Source organism: Cupressus sempervirens, chromosome 4 (assembly GCF_028749045.1).
Source record: "Cupressus sempervirens isolate cs-2001-9-10 chromosome 4, ASM2874904v1, whole genome shotgun sequence".
Classification (NCBI taxonomy): Eukaryota; Viridiplantae; Streptophyta; class Pinopsida; order Cupressales; family Cupressaceae; genus Cupressus; species Cupressus sempervirens.
Window position 1 is genome coordinate 482,272,516 of NC_143121.1, and position 13,803 is coordinate 482,286,318.

A 13,803-nucleotide genomic window follows, 5' to 3' on the forward strand; every position below is an offset into this window, starting at 1 on the left:
TTACATACATTATATTTTATTAATTAAATGTTGTTAATTATAGTTAATTAAGAATGTATGTCATTAAATATAGTTAATTATAGTTAGATTAAATATAGTTAATTAAGACATGTCATTAAATAGAGTTAATTATTAAGACATTAAATATAATTAGATTAAATATAGTTAATTATAGTTAATTAAGGCGTCATTAAATATAGTTAATACATGAGACATTAAATATAGTTAATTATACAGTTAATTAAGACATGTGATTTAATATAGTTAATTATACTTATAGTAAGACATGTCATTAAGTATAGTTAATTAAACTTAAATTAAGGCATTAAAAATAGTAACATGTATGTATAAACATGAATATTAAAAACATATACATATGTATATTAACTTTTATTAATTAAATTTTGTAGGTCATGCATTCTTTCTAGGTGATCATAGTCTTTATATGTTCTTATGTACATGTATATGTTATATTCTTATGTACATGGACCATTAAAATTATATAGTTAATTACACTTAGATTAAGGCATTAAGATGAATAACTATACATATAGATGTAAACTTGAATATTGAAAACATGAATATAAGGCATTAAGATGAATAACATATAGAAACATGTGCATAACACATACATAAGTTACATAAAAGATTAAGACATCAAAAGATCAATAAGATAGACGTGTACATTAAAAGATCAATAACATACATGTACATATATTTGGAGAATATAATGAACCCATATCAAATGTATAAAAATAGATCATGTATCAAATGTATGGAAATAACATATATAAAACATCAAAATCTCCATATAAACATGTATCTAGAAATAACATATAAAATATCATTTAGTGTCCATGATATAAACACGTATCTGGAAATAACATATAAAACATCAAAGTGTCCATATAAACCATGTATCTGAAAATAACATATAAGAAATCAAAGTGTCTAGATATAAAATGTATGTATATGGAAATAACATATAAAAAATCAAAGTGTCCATATAAATATGTATCTAGACATAACATGTGTGTAATAAAATAAAAGGCCACATATGATCTAATAAGCTACATCCCCCCTCTCGATCCTAGGCCTTGTCCCCAAAAGGGTCTATTAGCTGCATCTGAACCCTATGTCAAATGATAACTTGAACCATTTAATTATGTGTACAAACAAATTATATTAAGATCTACATGCATATAAATCATATATATATATAAATTGTAACATACTTGGGACCCGCGATGTGTAGGATCTGTCGGTGTCTATAGATCAGCAAAACGTAACATACTATCACTCAAACCCTATAACACACACAAACACACACATATACATAAATTTAAACATATAGACATATTATTTAATATAATAAAAATAAATCTAAACATATAGAGATATTTACTGTAGCATTATGTAATTCTCTGCCGATCTGACTGATATCTGAATCATGTAATGAAAAAATAGTATTAGCATCCAAGTTAGTAGTGCGGCCCTGATCTGAAAGCATGGGAGTAAATAGACCAGGCTGTGTAGCACTGAGATCCTGAGTAGGGGGGGTGCTGTAGGGTCTTGAGTAGCTGGGGCTAGTACTGTAGCCTGGGCTTGTGTAGCAACATGAGCAATAGAAGGTGTAGGAATGTCCTCCTACCTCTGTGAATCCTCTAGGACTGATGTACATGACAAAATATGACTAATATGAGAGCTCATGTCACAAAGTGGAATCCCTGAGAGTGTAGATAAAGCTTGATATGCATCTAAAAGATCAGATGCTAAATATGATGCCAAATGATGCAATGCATCCACCTCTAAGACTGCATAAATGTCTACAGGAGAATGTATGTCTGCAACTCCATAATCATCATCAACAGGTGTGCTAGATGATGCAACTATGGGAGCGGTACCTCAAGACCATAGCATATATCTACCACATAGATCAAAAGAAATCTCATGTAATTATGTGGTGACAGTTGTGATGCTCGAAAAAATCTGTGTCCTAATTGTGTCATCAAGAACACTCTCACCTACAACAACCATTTGTGGACCTCTCAGCATAACCAAAAGGTTTGGACCCACCATTTCCCATTTTTTAATGGGTGCAAGAGTGTCCATGGGTCTAAATCTGTCAAAAAGTCTCCCTTGACCTTGCCCAACATGCCTTGGATAATCTGTATACTCAACATCGTAGTGTAAATGAAATTTTGCAAACTATTGTTTGCAAAATTATAGAGGGAACTCATCCTTATGTGGCCATCTATGGTGAGTGGCCAACCAACGAGGATACATCAATGGTATGATGAGTGGATCAATACACTTTGTTTTAGAGTAGCCTCTGACTCTGTGATGATCTATAAGATGGAAACATGGATTTCACCATGTCAGTGGAAACCTTAGTGTCAATCTGTGTGTACTTCACAGTGCCAGTGACACTGTGAGATAAAGAAGAATAAAATGTCTCAATGCTCAATTCATTAAAAGGGTTGTATGATTCAACTGTCTGAATCATACAAAATAACTCCCACATCGCTGTGACCTTCTCTCTATTAGGGAGGGTGGTAGAAGAGGAAAGTGAGGTATCCAAAACCTGCATAGCATGAGATAATCTCGCAACTATATCTCTAAATAACTGCTCTCTATCATGAGTGGAGGAGGTTGATCTGCATGTTGTACCAGACTCAACACTCTGACCCCCACCATGGACATTGGCATCCCCTGAGGATGCAGGAGCACGATCCCCAAAATTAGATGCCATAATGTATATATGAAAATAAATACGAGGATATGAATGTGAAACTACACGAATGGTAAATATCTAGAGATCTGCACATGCATATATATGCAAATATAAACATACAAGTGTATTTAAATTAAAATAATTAAAAGTTAAATTTAATTTGAAACACACATACATATAAATACACAACATTAAATGTATGGTGCTAAATTCAATCATGTAGCATGTATGTATTTTTAAACAAAATATCTTAGAGACCATATCTAATGTACATTGTAACATGCTCATGCAAATGTGAAAAATAAATATTCATACATGTACATGTGTATATGCAATAAAAATAAAATAAAATTTCTTGATTAAATGATAACTAAGTGTACACATGTATACATGCAAAAAAATAAAATAATTCTTGACTAAATTCTAGATTTTGATGTAAATGCTTTGATGATTATGGGGAGTGTAGATGAGAGTTAGTACATAGGGATAGAAAAATTTGTTACTAGATAAGTAAATGAGTTTAGTTAGCAAATGTTAGTTTACAATTTAGAACTCATGACTTAATTTAGTAGTTTGAATTAGAGTTAAGAATGTTAATAAAGTAAATGGGATATAGTTTTATTAAGGTTGATACTAAGGTCAGTCTATCATGTGCTAGTAAACATATGAATACCTATTAGAACCTATAATAGACGTAATGACCTAGTAGGAGTCACTAGGTCCCCTTAACATATATATGAATAAAAATACCTAGAAATGTATCATAAGAGGTCGTTATGTGTCATTTGGTAATGTAAGAATCATCATTACCTAATAAGACCTATTATATCCTAATAATACATATTAAGACTTATTAGAACCTATAAAAAATAGTATGACCTATTACGACTCCTATGTCCCCTTAAGACACACATGTATGGATAACGTACTAAAAAATGCAACATAAGTGATCTTAATGTGTTGTTTGGTAATGTAAGACTCATTATTACCTAACAATACCTATTATGTGCTAGTAAACATATGAATACATATTAGAACCTATAACAGATGTAATGACCTAGTAGGAGTCCCTAGGTCCCCTTAACATATATATGGATAAAAATACCTAGAAATATATCATAAGAGGTCATTATGTGTCATTTGGTAATGAAAGAATCATCATTACCTAATAAGACCTATTCTATCCTAATAATACATATTAAGACTTATTAGAACCTATAAAAAATAGTATCACCTATTACAACTCCTATGTCCCCTTAAGACACACAGGTATGGATAACGTACTAAAAAATGCAACATAAGTGATCTTAATGTGTTTTTTGGTAATTTAAGACTCATTATTACCTGAAAATACCTATTATGTGCAAGTAAACATATGAATACCTATTAGAACCTATAATAGACGTAATGACCTAGTAGGAGTCCCTAGGTCCCGTTAACATATATATGGATAAAAATACCTAGAAATGTATCATAAGAGGTCGTTATGTGTCATTTGGTAATGTAAGAATCATAATTACCTAATAAGACCTATTATATCCTAATAATACATATTAAGGCTTATTAGAACCTATAAAAAATAGTATGACCTATTGCGACTCTTATGTCCCCTTAAGACACACATGTATGGATAATGTACTGAAAAATGCAACATAAGTGATCTTAATGTGTTGTTTGGTAATGTAAGACTCATTATTACCTCACAATACCTATTATGTGCTAGTAAACATATGAAAAACCTATTAGAACCTATAACATACGTAATGACCTAGTAGGAGTCCCTAGGTCCCCTTAACATATATATGGATAAAAATACCTAGAAATGTATCATAAGAGGTTGTTATGTGTCATTTGGTAATGTAAGAATCATCATTACCTAATAAGACCTATTATATCCTAATAATACATATTAAGACTTATTAGAACCTATAAAAAATAATATGACCTATTATGACTCCTATGTCCCCTTAAGACACACATGTACAGATAACGTAACATAAGTGATCTTAATGTGCTGTTTGGTGATGTAACACTCATTATTACCTAACAATACCTATTATGTACAAGTAAACATATGAATACCTATTAGAACCTATAACAGACGTAATGACCTATAGGAGTCCCTAGGTCCCCTTAACATATATATGGATAAAAATACCTAGAAATGTATCATGAGGTCGTTATGTGTCATTTGGTAATGTAAGAATCATCATTACCTAATAAGACCTATTATATCCTAATAATACATATTAAGACTTATTAGAACCTATAAAAAATAGTATGACCTATTACAACTCCTCTATCCCCTTAAGACACAGATGCATGGATAATGTACCTAAAAACATATCATTTAACTAATTTTAATGTGTTCTTTGGTAATGTAAGACTCATTATTACCTAACAATAACTAGTTGTTAAAATGAACATCATGAATATATAAGTGTGGTTCATTTGGTTAGTAGAGTGCCTATGTTATGGTTAGAATGTGGTATGGGTTATGATTGTAGTTAATATAGGGTTATGTTAGAAGGTGTATTTAATGTCAAAATTAATTTCACCATAAGAGATTATTTTTTCACCTCTAGATCCATCAGGTTATGTTAGAAATTGAACAATGTCCCCTAAAGGTTTGCTACATTTTTTACTAATGTTTTTCTACATTTTTACCTCATGTTTTTCTATATTTTTTAACTAATTTTTTTGACATTTTTACCTAATATTTTTCTATATTTTTATCTAATGTTTTTCTACACTTTTAACTAATGTTTTTCTACACTTTTAACTAATGTTTTTCTACATTTTTATCTCATGTTTAACTACATTTTTGCTAACAAATTAATTTAAATACCATTCTAAAACAATCTAAATTAATTAAAATAATTTAAACATATTAAAAAAAATAATTTTAAATATTTCACTCACAAAATAGGTAAAAAAAACTACTTTAAGTACAATTAACATTTATTAATAAAAAAACATGTTAATTTTTTTTAAAATGTAGGGAGGAAAAAGCCACTAACCAATTACGGTCGAAACACTTGACCTGCTCTCTGGGAACCTAGGAACTGCAATAGTCAAAATGATAGCCACAAGAGGTTTGCGACAGTTTTATTGTGTCGCAGGGTTCTGTTCTAGCCGAAACAGTTTCAGTTGAAATGGTACGAGCCATGTAGGTGCGCAGAACCACCACGTATGTTCGATTAGAACTATTCCGGCCGAAAGGTTTTTGGCCGAAACACCTAATGATATCACAAACAGTGACACAGGTTTGTACTTCCACCCACATATTAAATGTGTTATTCAAGATATTGGAACATTGGAGATGGATGAGTTGTTGAAGGAACTATACATTAATGGTGTGTTAAAACTGGAATCACTAGTACATTTGGACTTGTTTTTCTACCAAATTTTTGGACCAAAGCTATAATTCCTTTTTTTTTCCCTTTTCATTCTCATGTTGGTCAAAAATAAAAATTCTATAGTCAATTTGGTCAAAATTTTGACCAACCTATGTTTTCCCAGTTTAATTTTAACCAACTCAATGTTATTAACAAAAAAAGAAAAAGCTTCTCATTCATGGATTAAAAAAAATTTCATTCATTCGTGGGTTGAGCAAGGGTGGAAAATGCAAATTAAAAGAGGAGTGGTAAGGCAAAAGGAGTGAGCTGCATGAGCAAAGGCTATTGGTGTTTGCTTTGTGCTTTGGATGATTATCTCAATAATGGATTAGAGCCTACATATTGGGTGGGAGGAAGATATTGGATTTTGGTATTTTCCCAGAAGATTCCCCGTAGGGACCAATGTCTACCAACTATATACAATGAGTTACTTGCAGTGGTGTTTTACAATGAGAAATTTAGTGGGGAAAAGGGCATGACTCTCATTATGGCTTTGTGGGGTTTTAATACACAGATTCCAAATCATAGACTAGGAATGTGCCACAGGATCAAGAGCACCCTCAACATAGTGAAAATGTAGAGCCTAGAAAAGAATAGGAAAGGACATTGGAGCTAGTTTTTTAAGAAGACATTTCCAAGTGTATGTATGCACTATGAAATGATTTAGGGGATATATTGTCTTGCAACTACCTTTCAGCCGCCTTACACTTTTTTGAGGGTTTCAAGCCTAGGGTTTTCTAGTCATTGAGCATGGCACCTTGGTAAATAATGGCATCAAGGCAAACAAGGTTTGGGGAATAATGTAACTTATTTTGCTTTGTTCAATCTAGTGAAGTAGCAGAGTGAGTGGAGCCTATTGCCCAGGTTTGGATAGTTTTAAGGGAAATGAAGCAAATTTATTCTATTGTTTGGGACATTAATTGAAGAGATTTTTGTTTCCCATTTTTTACTACATTATGTACTATTTTTAGAATTTAAATCCCCTTGCCAATCCACTCGAAAATTATTTCTTGTTTAAAAGCCAATACTTGAGCTTTTCACAATATCAGAATGTATTATGGTGGATGCTTGATTAATATCAACCCAACCTCTAATGAAAAAATGATACTAGATGGGAAGTCCTTTGGATTTGACTATATTAGTGATAGTATTTAGGTATGTGTATATATAAGTGTAATGGGTATTGGCATATCATCAATGTATTGAAATATTTATAAAAATTGTAGAATAGAAACTCAAATTTATGTCACCAACTATAGCTAATTTAGCAACACTTATAATTTGTAGTGGAGATGGAGGTGTAGGTAGAGAGGGATTATGTCTATCCTCCTCATCAAACATAAGATGCTTTTCAATATCAAGCCATTCTTCTTCAACAACACTTGTATTAATGTGTAGTGGAGGTGTAGGTAGGATTATGTCCATCTTCCTCCTCATACTCATCATTAGACACCAAATACTTTTCAATTTTTAGTCATTCTTCTGCTTCAACACTAGTTGTATTTCTATCTTGAACATCAACTGCAACCACTTCATGATGAGAACTCGTATTAATTTCTAGTGTGACCTACCTAGCTTGAAGGTAGTAGTGAAAGGATCTTGTATAGGGATTGTACAACATCAAACATCTATCTTTAGGGTTCTTTCTGAGTTGTTCAAAAGGAAACTAATTAAGAAGAAAGGGGCATCCCAACACCCCTCTCTTGCTAAACCTATTTGGAAACACATTGATTTTGTCTAGACAATCATAATTTGGCTTTTGATATTATTCATTAGGCATTCATGTTGATAATAACTTATCGATTCACTCCCTAGAAGTAGTATGCAGATGTGGATAAATTAGAAGGTGGAGGTGGAGATAGATGCCACTTGGATGTACCCAGGAAGCCCACCATAGGGTGCACATCCAAGCTCATCCATGGCCCAAAAAAAGGAAAAATGACATCTTTGAATTCTAACAAAGGTAGCTCTCAACTGTAGACATTTTTTTATTTTCTAAGTTTCAAGCTAAATTGCTGAGGATGGGAAATCAATAACATGCCCAACCAAATCTCATCAACAAATTGTTACTATAGCAAGTAGACTTACTAATAGTTAACACACCTATCCCTTTCATTATTTCTAGCACCTCCAAGTATAGAAGTAATTTATGTAATTTGAAATTGATGCAAACTAATGAGTACATACTATCACTAGTGCTACATTAAATCATTCTTCTATTGATTGCTTAGTCATTCTCTAATGCACACACAAACCTTGTATTTCTAGAATTAAATATCGAAAAGTTTTTAAATTAATAAGTAATTTGAAATTGATGCAAACTAATGAGTACAGACCATCACTGGTGCTACACTATATCATTCTTCTATTGATTTCTTAATCATTCTCTAACACACACACAAACCTTGTATTTCTAGAATCAAATATCCAAAGGTTTTCAAGTTAATAAGTTATTCAATCCATTCCTAATGGTAGATTTGTCCCAAAGTTGAGAAATTATTGAGCTCATATACCCAATTTTTTCTGAACATATTTCATTAGCTAAGCTATTTCTCAATGTCCACTTATTAGTAGATTATATGAATGACAATGTAAGGGATTTTATGTACATATTTCATTAGCAGAGCTATTGCTCAATGCCCACTTATTAGTAGACTAGATATATGACAATGTAAGGGGTCTTAGAAAAAGTGACAAGAAAAATCCTCTCAACCTTTCCAAATTTCTTCCTAGTTTTCATAGTTATTACAAAGGTGGAGATGTGAGTAAAATAACCTCTTAAACATGAAAGACCAGGACATGGATGGGAATACACATTATAGATGTGAACCTTAAATGATGATACACAGGCTTTCCCATGCAACAATTTTGATCTAAAAACAAGTAGCCAATAGTATCAATTGGCATTTTATATTTGTCTTGATCAATGATAAAGCATCATTATCCAATGATTTAATTTTGTATACAACATCCAAGCCCCCCAAAAAAATCATGCATCTGTATTCAAATGGCATGCATCTAAAACCCCCCAAAAAATCACATTTAAAGTTTATTTGTATAAAAACCTCTCCAAAATTCATCAGAATATCCCTCTTTCCCATCTATCAGCATAGAATTCTAGGACATACTTCAATCTTTGAAAATATGATAGCCAATAAATCCTCAACATTTGCATTCAACAATATTCATTATCTTTATTCACGAGGTTATCAAGCTCTTCACTTATAAGCATATCTCCTAAGTCTTTGTTGGATTTTTTCACATTCTCTTGTCTAGATCAAATCCTTGATAAACTTTACTCATGTTGTCGGGTCTTTTCAATTAATTCAAATTGATTATTCCTATTTGAGAGGATTGAAAACTAAATTGCTAATAAGCGGAAACAAAATGTCTCAAGAATCCATAATTTTCCTTCTTTAATAGCTCCATTTTTCTTCTAGGTTATGTGCTTGTTGGATTGAATGTAGCAGTTAAAAACTTGTATGTGATATATCTATAATATTTAAAGTCAATATTACATTTGGCCTTTGGATTTTCAAAGGCAGTTCCTAGCAACAACTTTTGTTGCCATGGCTACAAAAAGATGCTAATGCTAGATAATACTGATGGCAAAATTGACATTGCTTTATCATGTTAAGCTAGGAAAACATGTTTATGTCCCTTTATAGAGCTTGTGCAAAATTATATTATAAAGAATTATAGCAAGAATGAAGGATTCCTGCTTCAATTGTTAGAAGAAGATTGTTAAAATCTAATTCTCCCTATATAAAAAATTAGAAGAATGAAGATAGAGTTGCAAAAACATGGATGCAATTGAAACATTAATAGAACATATATTCATGATATTTTGTGTGTATTACATTAGAAACTACAAAGGAATTTGCAAGACATTGGATAACAATACCATAAGTAGCCAAATTAAAACAATTCAACATGATATCTCTACATAGTAGATACATAGATGAAATAGTTGGGGAACAATTGCTTGTAGCCAATGGTGAAGATGAAAGTTCATCCATGTAGTTAAGGGAATTTATTGAAGTAAATCTAATGTGCATCTGATGACAACATAGAATTTAAAAATAGAATTTATAGGTTAGTTGGCCAGTTTGATACAAAAGTGTACCTCTAAAATTAAAACATACATTCTACCAAATAGATCTAGCTGTGATGTAAAGCTTGATTTCATCTGCATCAACATTTATATTCTAGCTTATGGAACTAGCTGTATACTATGGAAAGGCATTTTTTCTATGTTTAACACTTTTTCCATGACCATTTCACTATTTGTGAATAGGATAAAATCATCTTTCATGGCTAAAATGAGGGCAGAGAATTTTGGCGGCACCTAGTTCATTCTTTGCTGCTCCTGAGTTAAGTTATTTTTTACTAGAAATTGCATTTAGAAGAGAAATCACACTAGGGCCTGCTATAGATAAGATGATAGCTTAAGCCATTGAAATTGAGAAAAAGCCCATAAATCTCAAAACACAAACAAACAGTCCATCAAATGGGATAGCTACTCCAAACAATCCAAAACCTAGTTTGAATATAACCTACTAAAAAAACATTGATTACTAACCTAGTTTGAATATTAATACAACTGAAAGTAAACATTGATCAATCACATCAAGGCAATTCAAGCCATCACCATGAATTTTTGCAGCTATGTTAGCATATAAACTCTAAGCATGAGAATCTGTCTTGCACTACAAGAAGTCTCTAGTACATTGCCCATTCCCAACTACATGTAGACCAAGAAAATATTGTTTTATTTTATTCTTTCCCAAAATTTTTAAGTAAATACTTGAGTATTTCTATAAAATTAATTCATAGGTTTAGTAGTTAATGGATTCTTCATTGTTTTATTATGAATTCCATGACAAATACATGCACTTATGGGTTGATATAGAACATATATTTGAAATAGGAAAGGGAATTACCATCCCCTGTATTTGTAGGAATTACTTCTTTGAATCTTCAATCCTTGAGAGTTGACTATATATTTCTTTTTCATTACCACTAGGATGAGTATATCAACAATTTGTTAGATAATTGATGAACATTATTAGGGTTTTATTTGTTGTATTCTATAGCTGTAGAGAAAGTAGAGCAGTAGTATAGTTGTCCATAGGACATACAATTGTCTATTTTCTCCCCCATAGTCTATATAGGTAGCCAATATAGAATGGGAATAGTTTCCATGTGAAACCCAACAGGGACTGGAGTTGAGTTAGCCAAGTCATAGTTTGATAATTTGAAAAGGTTGTAGAGGATGTTCTTTCTACAAATACTCCCCCATTACACAAACCCTTGAATCAAGATCATGTATTACATAAATCTCTGTGTAGGCATACATATCATCAATTTTTCTCTATCTAGGTTACTTAAACTATTCATTTGCAAAACATTAAGGATTCTAAGTACTACATTATTTATATTTTTGCTTGGTCCCCGTTCAATAAATCTCTATTTAGGCATCTATCATCGATTTTCTTTATCCAAGTTACTTAGACTTTTGATTTGCCAAACGTTGAGGATTATGTACGATTTATCAACCTCAACTTCCCATGGATGTCCCTTTCATAAACAACATGACTGGTTTGGAATTGACAAATTTTTGCAATTTTCTCTTAACTAGATCACCAGACTCTATATTAGTTTTAGTAGTCTAAGGTGACTTATATATTTGTTTCACTATCTCGATAATCATAGAACTAGAAGACATTCCAAGACTAGTAGGACTAGCTGTCTTGGCAATGTGTATGGAACCAGACACCTTGGCCACTTTGTTGGCCAATTCTGATGGATTTTCATCCTCCAATGTATTACAACCTTTCCATCCTGCAAATGTTAGCATGTATTAGGGAGCTAAAACTCCATAAAAACACTCATAACTTGATAAATGAAAAAGAAAATTAGAGATAAACCAAACATGCAATGACAGTGGTGAAGGCCTAATTTTTTTGAGCACCATTTTCTAACATAGGAACATTAGTCTGGATTTATTATCATTGATATCATAGTAACAAAATCCATCTTACCAATTCCACATGTAAACTAGAAACCTTGGCAAAAATGCATCTAAAAAAGGTTTCACATCGTCTCATACATATACAATGTGAAATGGTCTTGTTGTGGATATCAATGTAGAAAAAACTATATAAGCAATTTATATCAACACAAAACTCATGATGAAATTTAATTTATACATGAGAAAAGTGCTGATTTTTTTCTCTTTTTAAATTTTTTTCCCCCACATTTTAATTTAATTTGCAATCCACATTTCAACTGAAATGCATATGCTAAATTACAATAAAGAATAAAATAGTAGATGTTGAAATATGCTTATGCAACCCTCAATGCAATGCCAAATTTTACAACCTACTAGCTCTAAAAGAAATCTATATCAAACAAACTAGATTTGCTTACAAGCCCCTATTATCAAATAGATGTTTCACTAATTAAAACATTAAGATTGATTTTTAACAATATCAATGTGGAAAACTTGAGGTATAAATCTCTATAACAAAAAAATATTGACTAAAACCAAGCTCTAGATGGAAAAAATTAGCCTGTTTCTCTTGTTGAAATTTTGGTAAGAAGAATTCAAAAAACATAACTGAATTTGACTTTTTTTTTTCCATTGGTAATTTCCCCTTGCATAGAGTCTTTGAGATTAGATGTCACAATCAAGTGGTAACCTTGCATCAGATCCACGTAAGATGCAAGACTTGCACCTCATGTCACCCATCAGGTTCCACAACACCCAAAATTGGATGGTATAATTTGGCACATAAACATGTAAAATGTTTTTTGTGGATTTGAGTATAGGTTTTCACTATGAAAGGTCTGATGATTTTCCACTCATGCTTAACCCACTTTAATACCATAGTTTAATTACCAACACTAACAAATTGTAGTTAGCTCTAAATTAAGTGATGCATAATAGTAAGACTCACATTCCCATTTTTGGAATATAAAAATTATCAGCTAGCAAGAAAGTGTCTTCACCTAAGGATGGTTTTTAAAGTTGAATTTTGATGGGGCTTCCAAAGGCAACCCTAGACTAATGGGAGAGGGAATGGTTATTCACTATCCTTTAGGCTCTTTCATAAAAGGAGGATCATAATTTTTTGGCACCAAGTCTAATAATAAGGATGAAATTGTTAGCTCTACTAGAAGGATTGAAAATGACAAAATTTGTGAGTAGAAAGAGATTGGAAGTCAAAGATGGCTCTGTTGCAAATTATTCAGGATTGCATTAAAGAAAATGGCAAAGATTGGAAACTAGAGAGCTGAATGAACAAAGTTGAATTGGTAGATGCCAAATCAAAAGCATATACAAAATCAAAAACTTTATAGATTAACTTGTTTATATGCCCAAGAGAAGTACTTATGTGAGGCATATGTTATGTGCTTTAAGTACACTTAAAATTTGATGGTAATAAGAACATTGAAGTTTTTATGAAATGTCATTGCTAAATAGATGGAAACTCATTTAGATGTCTAGGGAAAGTATTTATGATCACACTCTGATCTATCATCAGACGCAAGAAAGTGCAAGAACCAACAATGCATATACATATCATCAATTAATTTTTTTGTTAAAGGGTCATATACATACATATTACTTTTGAGTCTTTTCAAATATAAGAATTCAAATAAAAA

The 13,803-nt window shown here is 31.6% G+C and overlaps 1 pseudogene; it reads left to right on the forward strand.

Moving 5' to 3' along the window:
• The window catches only part of LOC149562066 (cytochrome c biogenesis protein CCS1, chloroplastic-like), a 43,471-nt pseudogene that overhangs the window by 23,797 nt on the left and 5,871 nt on the right, over positions 1-13,803 (forward strand).